The sequence below is a fragment of the Podarcis pityusensis genome (genome assembly GCF_964106645.2).
Source record: "Podarcis pityusensis genome assembly, chromosome: 10".
Classification (NCBI taxonomy): domain Eukaryota; kingdom Metazoa; phylum Chordata; class Lepidosauria; order Squamata; family Lacertidae; genus Podarcis; species Podarcis pityusensis.
Window position 1 is genome coordinate 19,726,984 of NC_138035.1, and position 13,961 is coordinate 19,740,944.

The window sequence follows — 13,961 nt, forward strand, 5'->3', positions numbered from 1 at the left end:
GAGGTGGGGAGAGAGAGGAAAGGAGCCATTATCAGTAGGTTGATTCTGAAGCGAAGGAGTTTCCCATCATGCTTAACTCACCTACTTTGGACTTCCAGCAGAAGCTGTGAACTTTAAATGAGAACAAGTACCTTCCTTAATTTTATACAGCCCAGCTTCTCAGGAGAATTGTTTCGTACTTCTTATTTTGCCACCGGCGCTGGTTTTAGAGAGCTATGTGAGAAAGCCTAAAAGTAACCTAAATCTGTCCGTGGTTTTTTAGTTTAGGAAGCAATTCTATTCACATTTACCTGTAATTAAGCTCCATGTAACACAATAAACAGTTAGACTCACCCACTTTCTGATTTAAATTAAGTGAGAGGTTTATTGTTAGGGATTGAACTTGATGGAACTCAAACTATGGTCAGGATGAAACCAGTTCACTTCTGATTATTCACATGGTTTAGTATTACATCTTAAGTAGGCCAATGGTTTGCTTTGGTTGGTTGTTGGTTTAGTTAACAACATAGGAGGAGTTTGCTGTTGCAGCCCATTGACCCCTTCAGTCCATTGCCCGGTTGAAACAATTTCCAATTCCAACCATTATTGTTGTTATTATTGTTATTATTAGTAAATTAAATTTCTATGAGCCTATGGGAAACATGAAAGCAGAACCTGAGGGCAACAGCTCACACTCTATTTGTGATTCCCAGCAACTGGCATTCGGGGATATTCCTTCCAACAGAGACACCCTGGCTAAAAGCCTTATTATCATCCATGAATTTGTCTACTACTCCAACTCATAGGTTACGTAGTGAGTGAAGAAACAGCCCTTGCAGAACATGTAAACCCCGCCCCAAGGCAGCTGCTTATATCCTGCACTTCACAAAAGAGAAATTTCCTAAGTCAGGATGAATCCATGTATGTGTATGTCTTTAATGGTGTACGTGGCTGGAAAACATGACTAGTAACAGCTTCTTGCTGCATTTCTACACAGTGAAACGGGCAATTGAGCCATCAGCACATGTGGCAAACTACAAATGAAACTGATGTGATATCCTAGTGTAATCAGGAACAATCCTCCTAATTAATATTTGAGTTTCAGAATTGGCATTCCACAGGAGATATCCCACTGGTGTTCCTCCCATAATACCTTCTGAATAAAATTATAATATTTTTATGAGGGGGCTGCTTGGTTGATTTGAGCAGGGGTCGGCAACTCAGCAACTATGGGCCTTCATTGCCTTCATTGTTGCGGCAGGCAGGGCCCCCAGAATCTGAGCTTTAGTAATAATAATAATAATTTTAAAAGTTAGGGAACTGTAGTTTATTAAAGGTAGTGAGAATTAGGAGACCCCTATACTGTACTCAGAGCTACCATTCCCAGAATTTCCTGGAAAGAGAATTTCTCAGAGCTACCATTCCCAGAATTTCCTGGAAATTTCCTGGCTGTTATACCATTCTGATAATTCTATCTCTTGGAGGAGAACAGAGGTTTCTGAACCAATGACAGTCCCCCTGATTCTTTGGGGAAATCCATTATTGTTTCTGCTTTAAATATATAGTCCAGATAGGTAGGACCTTATTCTATAGCCCTCCTAGAAAGTAAGTTATGAAACAAAATGTACTTATAGCCTTCTAAACAATTTCAGTGAAATTAGCCAGCCTAGCTGCTCATGCCTGGTTTACTGTATTAGTGAAGTTAGATTGATAAGTGAACTATTTCAACACCAGGCCACAGAAAACCCTAAACCTAGGGTCTCCCCACCCACATCCACTTTTGTAAACTTTTTCTGCTTACTCTTATTTTCTTGTGGTCCTTGGAATCTCTGTACTTTGCTCCTTTTTCCCAGCAACAACAATGCATTATTCCTATGGTGGATTCATCTGAGTTCAGGAACTTCCTAGCAGTTATTTTCTGCAAATATTACTACACAATAAGTGCAGGTGAATGTTAAAGAATCTTCACTCCAAATGGCAAATGCAAAATATGGAAACTTTTCAAAGAAGCTTAATGTCTCCTGTGATGCAAAAGGTGATGACTAAGGATTCATTAATAATTAACTTCACTGTAGAGTTAATGTACAGTAAGGGTATTCATGACTACTTCAGAAGTAAGTTTTTGTGTTTAATAGGGCTTACTCCGAGGTAAGTGGGTACAGGATAACAGAACAGACTTCAGTTTAAGACTGCCATTGAAGAAAACAGAGGTATTGTTTAACAGCTGTATCTTCAAAATCAGGACTAGCAAGACTTGGCTAACTTCCTGTGGTAAACGTTACAGTTTTCTGGGTGAAGGGAGAGCAGCAATGACTGATCTCTCTTGTTCTGTTTTATGCTATGCCCCCCCCCCACAGTAGCCATTTGTGTTGTGCCAGTCCCAACCCCCACGCCACTCATAGCACGCTCTCAAAATCTGAAGTGTGTCCACTTTTCCACAAGGACTGATGACCTCTGAATTAGATGCTGCTTATTATATATTTGGCCCAATTCTGGTTTTGGTTTTGTTTTTGCTTTTTAGGGATGGGGGAGAGATTCCATTCCATGCATATTTAAAGGTATACCTACCCAATTCACACTTTTGAAAACAACATATATCACTTTGTGTAATGTTTTAACTATACCAAGTTTTTTCTTCTTTTTTTCAGAAATATTTTTTGTCTTCACAAGAGCAGCCCGATGAACTCAAGGAAGCCCTTAGACTTTTGTGAGTAAATAAGCCTTTTGTTTTGTGAACTGACTCAAAACCAGCTTTTAATTATGTGTAACATTTTAACATTATATTAAATAGCTTTGCAGTGTTGATTAAATACTTCATAACACTAGCATGTTTCAAAAATCAGCAAAATTTTTCCTGCATCCAAAATATTGAGTTCTGAACTCAATCTGTGTGATTCAGCCAAATACAAATGACTTAAGGAGCACTGCAAAACAAAAAACAAAAACACTTGGCTGTGAATGCAAGGAAGCACAATTGATTTTTCTTTATACGTCTATTGACTGGAACTTTCTTTCGATGACTGGTGCACCGACTAGAAGAATAGACAATTAATAAGAAAGCGAGTGCTTAAAAGTCACCTAGACTTACCAGCTCTGTGTAATATGAGGCAAACATATGAAGACCCTGCTGGATTAAGCCAATGGCCCATCTATTCCAGCATCCTGTTCTCATACTGACCACCCAGATGCCTGTGGAAGACCTGCAAGCAGGAACCAAACACAAGAGCTCTCACCTGTGGTTTCCAGCAACTGGTATTCAGGATACGGCTTCCCCATGTGGAAGCAGAGTATAACCATCATGGCTACTAGCCATTGATCGTCTCCTTAGGATGGGGTGGGAGAGCCTCAGGCCCAGGGGACAAATGTGGCCTTCCAGGATTCTTCCTAAGCCAAACCCATTCCTAGTCCTACTGCATGCTTTTGCTCAGCTGGAAAGTGTCTTTAAACTGTGACAATGCCTCTTGAGGATGCTGAGGTGTCTATGTGTGCACAATTTTGTATGACTGGAATGTGGTCTTGCTTCACAAATGTTTTTTGGCCTTTGGCTCCACTCAGAACTGGCATGTGTCCTCCAGCAGACTCCATATGTTGGATGTAGGAAGGTTCCATCCATGGGCTGGAAAAGGTTCCCTACCCCTGCATTAGAGACACTCATAAGGGCAAAGAATTCCATTAGTTTATAAATTGAAGATGGTCAGTTTTTATATTGGTTTTTTCGTGTTTTAAACTTAAATTGCATTGGTTTAGAAGGAGATTAATAAATGAATGGTAATAAAACAGGATTCACTAGTATAGCAACTTTTTTCAGAATATAATATTTTGTTGCACGTGTGTCACCTCTACTGCATTATTCCTGTTGAAGGAGCCTCCGCAGCTCATCGTTTTTTGTGCTTTTAACTGTTTTTTCTTATGTGTAAATTACATTGAGACAATGGTTTTCGAGAAGAAATTATGAAAATGATAATTTAAAAACAGGATTTATCTGTCAGCTTTTTCAGGATATAATATTTTGTTGCATGTGTGTCACCTCTGCTACATAGTCAAGGACCAGCCTTTGTATTCAAGCCTGTACCTTTTCAAGAGGTGAGAACATTCCTAAACCCATTGAAAGCAGTGGTTTTAGGAGCACCTAACTCTGCTTGGGATTGTGGCAGTGGCAGTGGCAGTGGCAGTGCCAGGCAATCCTAGAGATATACAGTTGAAAGTTAGCCTCATTGAGTTTAATCAGGCTTACTCTGTAGCAAGGGTGTTTAGGATTCTAGTTTTAACAGGTTAGCTCTGTGTACACATTTTGTAAAACACATACTAAAAACCTTCAGGCTATCACAATGCTGATCTGTAACCCTTAAATCCATAGACAAATTATTTTGGCATTGTCACACCTTGGGGTTCTTCCTTCCCCAAGCTTACTATTGATTTGTAAGCATTTTCTGTAGCGTGATCAGAAATGAAATATAGTTGCTGTAACTGGTTAATGGTTCAGTCACGCCTCTTCTGAACCCAAACTCATATCTGCCAACACATTAAAATCTGAAATACATATTTTCTGTTTCTACATGCTCACCACCTCCCAACTCATGTAGAAATTATTTCCATGTTGTTTTTAGAGATATGAGCAACATGCATGAGCAAGCTTATGACCTGAAAATGTGTGGCCTGATTCTTTGCATACTTGCTCAGAACTCAGAAGGAAGTTCCATTAATCCGAAATAATTGCTTCCCTAATGTTGGCCAATAGTGCTAATCACCAGGAATTTTATTTATTATTACATTTATATCCTGCCAAAGAACTCGAGGTGGTATACATCGTTCTCCCTCCCCATTTTTATCCTCTCAACAACCCTGTGAGGTAGGTTAGGCTGAGAGACTGTGAACGGCCCAAGGTCACCCAGGATTTGAACCCTAGTCTTCCAGGTCTTAGTCTAACACTCTAGCCACTACACCTCATTGGCTTTGTGCATGTGCTAACTGGATGGTAATTGCAGAAGAATGTATGAATGGAAGTGGAAATGTCTTTCTCCCTGCCCCCATTTCCATAAAGGAGGAAGTAACTTTTCCACTGCTTTCCCTTGCAGCTTTCTAAACTCTGATGGGCTATAAGAATAATTTGGAACAGCTCTAATGGCCCTAGCCTGCAGTAACAGTTTAGATCTTGTGATACCTGACAAGTCTACAAATAGATCATTAAATCTTTGTATTGCTGGCAGGAGAACAGGGACGAATAAAATACTAGCAGCAATACCTCTTTCTAGGAAGCATTGAGGCTGAAAGTTACACATAAAACAGAATTTAATTTGAACGAACCACATAGAAGGAGGCTTGTAGTCTGTGGTTTTGGGGCACAGCATTTTTTAGATTTTAGCAAAAAGGTTCTAGTTACTAAGGCTTGTGTAGCCATTGGAAGGTAGGACTTTAGCTAGAATAAAGATGCAAGATCAATATGTAAAATATATGAGACACTGTTGTTTTATATACCACTAAGCTTTTGACCATAAATCATGTAATTTAGGAAATGATGCTGTGTGGAAGGACAATTTAAATAAGTAAGGGCATTATAGTTCATAGGGATTTTGTCTCTCCAGGGAAACATAGCAGAACAGTACAGTCGTACCTCAGTTCTCGAACGCCCCAGAACTCGTATGTTTTGGCTCCCAAATGATCGAAAACCGGAAGTGAGTGTTCCAGTTTTCAAACATTCTTTTGGAAGCAGGGCATCCGGTGTGACTTCCTGCAGCCAATCATAAGCTGCACGTTGGAAGTTGAACATTTCAGAAGTTGAACGGACTTCCAGAACAGATTCTGTTCGACTTCCAAGGTACGACTGTAGTTATGTGGCAGTGGGCATGGAGTAAGGACTTACAAGAAATAATTCCCAGCACCCTTGAGAAATTGCACATTTATTTAAAGTATATGCAGCTGCTGATGGTGGCCAAATCACTTTAAAAACAAAACTTTACCAGAGATAAATTAAAACTATTTGTTTCATTACATCTTACGTTGTATTTTAAAATGGCAACAGCAGCAGCTTTACTGGCATTCTTCCTTGTTTCCTTTGTACAGCAGTTAATAATTGCAATTTGGATAGTTTACAGAATCCTCATGCCCATTCATGCCTGTGGTGTATTTGTCTGTAGAGTGAATATTTCTTGTGGAATCATGGGTGTGGGCTGTAAACAGCTTTTTGCTCTAGATTTTCATTTGCCTCAGGTATCTGAGTGGGATGCTTGTTCTGTCAAATTTGTTGAGACCTCTTTTCCCATTTAAGTTGAAGAGAGCTTTTTACTTTCCAGCTGCACTATACTCAAGATTCACAGGGAAAGGAAAACCCTATTAGGGAAAGAATAGATGAAGGAATGGGGAATATAACTGTTTAATTCTGCACTTTTAAAGGGACCAATATGAACCCAATATCTATTGGGAATAAATGGATCAGCTGGGGCTGCCTTGACTGAATTACTTCAACCTGGCTCAGCCAGAAATAACAGTGGTATAATGCCTCCATTCCAGCTCAGTCAAAGCACTCTCAGCTGAGACTAGTGTAAAGCCTGAAAAAAGGATGCTTTGGGCAGGGGAGACTTACTCCTATTCCAAACTCCTTTCAGCTTAGTAATATGCCAAACCCATTGGAAGTTACACTAGCAAAAAGGGTAAGTCAAATGATTTGTTAGAGGCTTGTTTTCCCTCTGCCGGGCTCACATACCCTTCAATATTTCTCAGATGAAAATAGGGACATCCCATTCCATCACAATAATTTTACTATTTATATCCCACATATCTTACTGGGTTGCCCCAGCCACACTGGGCAGCTTCCAATATATATAAAAAATAATAAAACATTTTTTAAAAACTTCCCTATGTAGGATTGCCTTCAGATGGCTCGGAAATTGGGTAACTCCCTACCATCCAACATTTCTCCAATGAAAATAGGGACATCCTAAGAAAAAGTGGGACATTCTGGGATTAAATCAGAAAGCAGGATGGCTTCTCTAAAGTACCTCTAAAAACATTGCAACTTTAAAGCTCTCCAGCTATCCTAGGAAGCTCTGAGCACCTCGTCTCATAACTTAAATAAATACTGCCCACAAATAAGATATTATTATGGGAAAGGGAAAATAGCAAAATCAGGCGATAAATTGATTAAAGATGCTGTAATACATTCAATTCCTTCACTCTTTTTTTTGCTCTAACAACATGTTTTAATAATTTGCAAGTTTTATTGCTCAGAAATCAATGAATACATGATTTATTTGTTTTCCCTTTCAGATCAAGTCAATCTGTTTCCCCTTTTAGGATTACTCCCCACCCCCGCTGCCTAAAGAAACAGGTGAAACAACAGCACTTTTGAAAAATAGGAAAATGTGACTGTAAAAACTGGCAGGAATCACTGCAGGTGTTAACTACCTTATAACATATCAATGTTTTTCTAACCATTCAGTAGCTATTAATGCTAACAAAATTCTAATCTGACTCAAAGTGTCCATAAATTTAGGGTAGCCAGAGGCAAAAGGGAGTATGGCTCCTGCACCTTATTCCATTTATTCCAGTTATTTATTTGTTACTTTTCAAGGCCAGGCTCTCCCAAAACAATGCATAGAGAGAAATAAAAACAGTAGACTATCAGGCAGAATAAGGAGCATTGAGTGAATACTGACAAATAACACAGTGAGAGAAACTGAACTAGATCACCTAAACTCACAAGACAATAATAAATTAATAAGGGTTTATAGAATGTCAGAATGGAAGGAGCCAATCAAATGTAATCTGGAAGAGAGTTAGCTGCCACCATCAAGATCTTGTCTTCTGACCTTGGCATGACCTCAAACAGATCTTAGATCACAGATAGGGTCAATTTATATGCAGGCAGTCCTTTGGGACCCAAATGGCTTGGGGTCTTAAAGGTGAATACCAACACTTTGAATTGGGCTCAGAAACACCATTGGCATTAGTGCAGTTGGCCCAGAAATGGTGTTACATCTTCAGACCTTCTGGACTCATTATATATAACAATATTTATATCTCGCCTTTCAGGATGTAAAACCTACCAAGATGGTTACAAGTAACATTCAGTTACCATTATTATTATTATTAAAAATTAGCATGTCTGTAACACATCAAGATCATTCCCACAGGGCAGCTGGTAGAAGATTCTGGTGAGGAGAGGTGAAAGTCCAGCCTGGAGATTTCCTTCCCTCTCTTCTGAATTCCCCCCCCCCCCTCACAGATCAGTTGATGCTAAATTGCCTGGGGGTGGGTTGGAATAGTCATCCTGAGCACAGGCCCATAGTTAAGATTAACTCAATTTAGAGTTAGGATGTAATGTTAAAACTGACTTTAGTTAATCAAAAATAGGCACAAAACTTTCCAATCTCCTCCTCACATACCCACTAGAGGTAAGAGACCATATGAGTCCAAGACTTTCCTAGGCTTGTTTTCACCACACTAACCTATGGTTTAAAGTGATGTCCAAGCATGGCCAGTGAGAGTCACTAATTACTTTACCAGGACACCTGTTATTTGCAATAGTAGATCTGAGGATGCTGACAATTGCTCCTGCCTAGAACCACACTCACAGAGTTCTCTGGAAGAGACATGGCTGATAAAAATTCAATACTTGTAGCATAGACCTCTCTGTTATATATACTGTTAACTCTTGCATCTATACAAACTGCTAGTGCAGATTTTAAAATAAATTTAATCTAAAATGTCACTTGCCAGAACATGCATCCTATCCAGCTTTTAACTTATGGGAAAGAAGCAACAGAGTAAATAACTAGTTTATAAATGCAAGCATTAGCTGATGTGGTCAGGATGTGAGAGAAAAAAATAGGGAAAATGTCACTTTTGAAGCAAGGGTCTAGATCTAGTCCCTCTTGAGGGCTTTTATTATTGTAAAAGCCCAGTTTACCATGCACATGCATGATAAAATCTTTGGATCCCTTGACCACATTGAGATGTCCAATGGAAGGAGGCTGAATTTGAAGTGATATGAAAGTTCTGTCTGGGGTGTGTTTGATTTGTCATAGGTCCTGCACAAAGGCAAGTCATCACTTGATGCTGCAGACATCCGAATAATAAACATGCCTGTATGTGTGAATCAGCCCAAAATGTTACATAGAATGCCTAATCTTCTTATAGTTGCAGTATTGTATTAATGTTTTGATCCTAGCTGCTTCTTTTGTAAACTGCTTTGTGAGGGCTTGGCCCTAAACAGTGAGATAATAGTCTTAACAAAGTAACATAAAAATAAATCTGGTGATGTTTTCCTGTCACTATGCTGCAGAAAAAGGGAGAACCACAGCTGCTGAATTTTCTTTTCTCTACAGTCTTAAAGGCACAGAACTTCTCTAGAGCTTATTTAACGTGTGTGCCTGTCTAAGCAGAAGAAAATCAATTAAATGTACCGTAATTAGCACCCCGATGAGTGCCAGAATATTTGTATGTGTTTTGCATACCAGACAAATCTATACAAAACAAAATGGGAACACACGTCTATCCGAGAGTCTGGTATGATTGGCACTCCTGTCGAAACCCTGGCTAACCTCTGGAACATCCAAACAGTTCTGGCTATTGACACATTCTACCCTGAGCACCCTGTCCTGCTTAGTGAAGCCCGTTTGGCTCCCTGATATAGTCCAGAGCTTATGGTGAGGAAACAAGCTGGGAGACAAATTGAACATGAGTGGAGGAAAACTCCAGTTGAATGCGATCAAATACTGATGAGGGCTCATCATTGAGCCTAGTGGCAGTGAAGGCAGCAGAGAAGATTCCCTGCTTGCAGAGCACGCTCCCCAAGGAGGTTTGCCTGGTACCTTTTTACATATATTTAGGTGCCAGGCATAAACATTCCCCTTTTCCCAGGCCTTTGGCTAATTAAACAATCTTTGGCCTTTTAATCCAGGGGGTTATTATTGTTATGTTTGTTACTATGCTGTGTATTTGTTTGTTTTTATATTGTAAACCACTCTTGTGATTCTTAGATGAAGGGCGGTCTAGAAATTTTGTCAATAATAATAATAATAATACTTTACAGTCTAACAAGTACCTACAACCTTACACTTCGTACAAACACATGGACAACCTTTTTTCTACTTATTTATTTTTGATGAGTCCTCTTGAGTGGTTCACAAAACTTTTAGAAGACATCTGAAGGCAGCCCTGTTTAGGGAAGCTTTTAATGTTTGATGTATCATAGTATTTTAATATTCTTTTGGAAGCCGCCCAGAGTGGCTGGGGAAACCCAGGCAGATGGGCGGGGTATAAATAATAAATTATTATTATTATTATTATTTGTAAAAGTATACTAAATCATATTAAATGTTTATTTCAAAATAAGTTGCACTTAGGCTGTGCAGACACCATGTATTTAAAGCACATTTCATCCCTCCCCCCAAAAGAATCCTGTGAACTGTAGCTTATTCTTCACAGACCTACCATTTCCAGCACCCTTAGCAAACTACAGTTCTTATTGTTCTTTAGAGTGCTTTTTAAAGGTTCGTACAGCCTCAGTTCAGTGGGGCTTTCCAATGGAGTCTTCCAAGGTATGCATGTAACAGAGCTCCAGGCCTCTAGGGACACGTATCCAAGTTCAGCTGTTCCTGGATTTTCTGGTTCTGTTACTGAGTATGAACAGACATTGGCAAATTTGTTAGTAACCAGGTTCTTATCTTCTGCTGCTATTATAATCAGGGAAGTACATCTCCTAATGAAGGCTTTGTGTGAAAAATAGGACAGAACTCTTGCACCTATAATAATTAAGTAGAAATGGAAATGTAATTGTGTGTATCTTACTCACGTAAGCCACTGCTTCTAAAATTCCTTTTGTTCAGTACAACTATTAAAGGTGCAGGAACTCGGTCTGATTTTTATCTGGTCACTTTAACTTACATTGACAAATTTAACAGGACATCCCTCCAACAAAAATAAAATAGGGACAGTAATTTTCCAGGGACAGGTTACATAAAACAGGAACTGCCACTGGTTAATAGGGGTCACTGGAACAAACAGGGATGGTTGGCTCAAACTACATGAGATGGCAGAACATCTATTAGTGTGAACTGAAATATTCCTTAGCCACAGAGTGGAGAGTAGAAGACCTGTGTGTTGGTTAGTTGGTTGGTTTTTAACAGGTGTGTAAAGAATTTCAGCAGATGTAGTTTTCATAACAACAGCTTTACCTGCTTAAATCCCTGCTTCTACAGAACTATTAAAGGTGCAGGACCCCACCCTCTTTTGCACCTGGCTATCCCACCACACCTGTTTGCCTGATGTCAAACCCCCCCCCCCAATATATATGCTGGGCTGCTATGTAGGAAGCTTGCCTAGCTGGAAGGAAAACGCTGGGGGTGGAATCAACAACAAGGACATGAAGGAGTGTCCATAGGCCCCTCCCAGCATACATATTTTGCTGTAAAATCAGACTCCACAATGTCTTCCTCGTATGTGATTGTGGTAGACCCACAATTAAACAGACAGGCCATTGTCCTGTATAATTTGAGCTGAAGCCTGTTACTTAGACTTGTGAGCCACCTGAGACTCAGATAGCTAACCTGGATGGCTTTGAAAGAGGATACAGCAAATTCATAAACGATAAGGCTACTAGCCGCCATTATCTCCACGGTCAGAGGTGGCATGCTTATTCTGAGTACCAGTGTCTGGAAACAGCTGGAAGGGAGAGTGCTCAGCTTCTGCTTGCAGGCTTTCCATAGGCATCTGACTGGCCATTGTGAGAACAGGATGCTGGACTAGATGGATCATTGGCCTGATTCAGGCCTTTTCCATTCCTCTGGCTGTTTATCCTTAGGCCTTAGAGCCCTTTTCAGAGCCTTAATGAGCTTTAACTGCATTGTGACAGAAAACATTTTCTAGAAGACATGAGCACATACAAACACCCACAAGCTAAACTAGCAACTTTTCCAGAATTTCTAGTTTGTTCCTCTGACAGAACTACTGAGTGCCCAGAAGACTGTGCTGCTATGAGCTGAGTTAGCTCCAGCTTCACCTTTGGGCACCCTATTGCTACCCTACAACTGAGATGTTTTGTCATGATACACCACAAGCCAAATTAACTCTGCCATGGTGTACATATAGGCACAACCAGCTCAGAATGGGCCAAAACAGCTCCAAGTCAACATTGCACAAGCTAAGCTTTTCTTGCATATGGTATACACTGCAGTGTTTGTGAGTACAGGAAAGGCCATAGCTCAGTGGTGGAGCATCTGATTTTATGCAGAAAGCTCCAGGTTCAATCCCCAGCATCTCCAGGTAGGGCTGGAAAAGATTCCTGACCAGAAACCTGGAGATCAGCTGCCAGTCAATGTAGACAGTTCTGCACTAGATGAAACAATGGCCCCACACACTATAAGAAAGCTTCTTAGGTTCCTGTGTACTGAGAACTGCAATAATTTGTGGCTAAAATTATTTAATGGCTAGCAAACTTTTCAACACCAGAGTCACAGGCCTCTCCAATGTAGTTCCTGTTCTTGTCAAGCAGTTGAGTCAACCCATTGTGAAGTTTCTAGGCCAAAGTGTGTATATGTGTGTGTGTGTTTTAAAACACAGGTGACAAGAAACTGTGCAAGTATTTTAAATAATGTACTAACACCTATTTTTGAGACATTTATTTCGGAAGCAGCTCTGATTAAACTCAAGTGTTTCCATAGAAATAATCCTGTAACCATAGGCAATTTTACAACTGCTACTGGTAGATCAGCAGCATCACGCTCAACTGAATTGCCTTTCACTTCTCAGCATAAATCAGAGTCAATCTTATCAGCTGGTTCCAGCATAAATCCAGCGTAACTGAGAGGAGAAGCAGACTGTTCAGGGTGAAAAAGCATTGATGGGTTTTCCTTATGTTCAGATATCATCTTCCAAGCTGTATTTAAATATGTAAAATACAAATATACATGATGCATAAGCTCCAGATATATATAATTTATATTGTAATAGTGCTTCACTGTAGATTAGGATAGGAAGCCTATGTGTCCGTTCTTGGGAGTAGGCTATATCGACTATAATAGGACTGAGTTTTGAGTAAACACATGAAGGATGAGACTGCACATGTCGTGGACTTGGCTTGTTAATGTCCATGGGTGGCTACCTTTTTTGGGTGTGAGGGCTTCATCATACAGGAGTCACATGCCGATGGTCAGTATGGTCATCACAGACAGGCATGTTCTCTCTCAGTCTCACACACAAATACAAAGTGCACATAGGCAGACACAAACACAGCACCCTTCCTCAATAGCTCCATGAAGAACAGATGTGGGGTGTTATTGCCCCCTCACTGCTGATCAAATGACTGATCTAATGACCAGGGAGAGGGCAATTTACACCGCCACCCACCCACCTCCATGCTGTATTTACCTACCCCTTCCCCTCTATATTTGCTGCTGCTCCAAAATCCATGGGGTCTTCAGGAACCTGAACAATATATGGCAGTGAACAAAGCTGTATTGTAACTTTTGAATAAATGGGCAGGAGTCTTGATAGAATAAAGTTATAAACTCAAACAAAAAAGCAGCCAGGCCCTGGCAGGGCCCACTGGCCAGCTTAGCCTTCTGAGGTCCGGGGTAAGTGTACCCGGCTTTCCCCCACCCTCTGCATGGGCCTGATAACAGTGGTCGCCAGTGGATATACAGTGGTACCTTGGGTTAAGAACTTAATTTGTTCTGGAGGTCCGTACTTAACCTGAAACTGTTCTTAACCTGAAGCACCACTTTAGCTAATGGGGCCTCCTGCTGCCGCCACGCTGCCGGAGCACGATTTCTGTTCTCATCCTGAAGCAAAGTTCTGTAACCTGAAGCGTATGTAACCCGAGGTACCACTGTATTTGGAATTTTTAGGAAGTACCTTGGACACCAGTCAAAAAATGGCTGCTGTATATGTATATGTATGTGTGTATGTGAAAATTTATCTTCATTTTAGTGCAGATTTCTCTTAGTATACACATGCTTGTATGCAGTTTTGCCCAATATCCACAT

At 40.2% G+C, this 13,961-nt stretch overlaps 1 protein-coding gene across 1 annotated transcript in view; it reads left to right on the forward strand.

Annotated features, from left to right (window-relative positions):
- The first annotated feature begins 2,667 nt into the window (after positions 1-2,667).
- NINJ2 (ninjurin 2) overlaps positions 2,668-13,961 on the forward strand; it is an 85,079-nt gene continuing 73,785 nt past the window's right edge. Inside the window, exon 1 of the mRNA XM_080971658.1 lies at positions 2,668-2,686. The gene's annotated coding sequence lies outside the window, so the exon portion shown is untranslated. The remainder of the gene's footprint in view (positions 2,687-13,961) is intronic.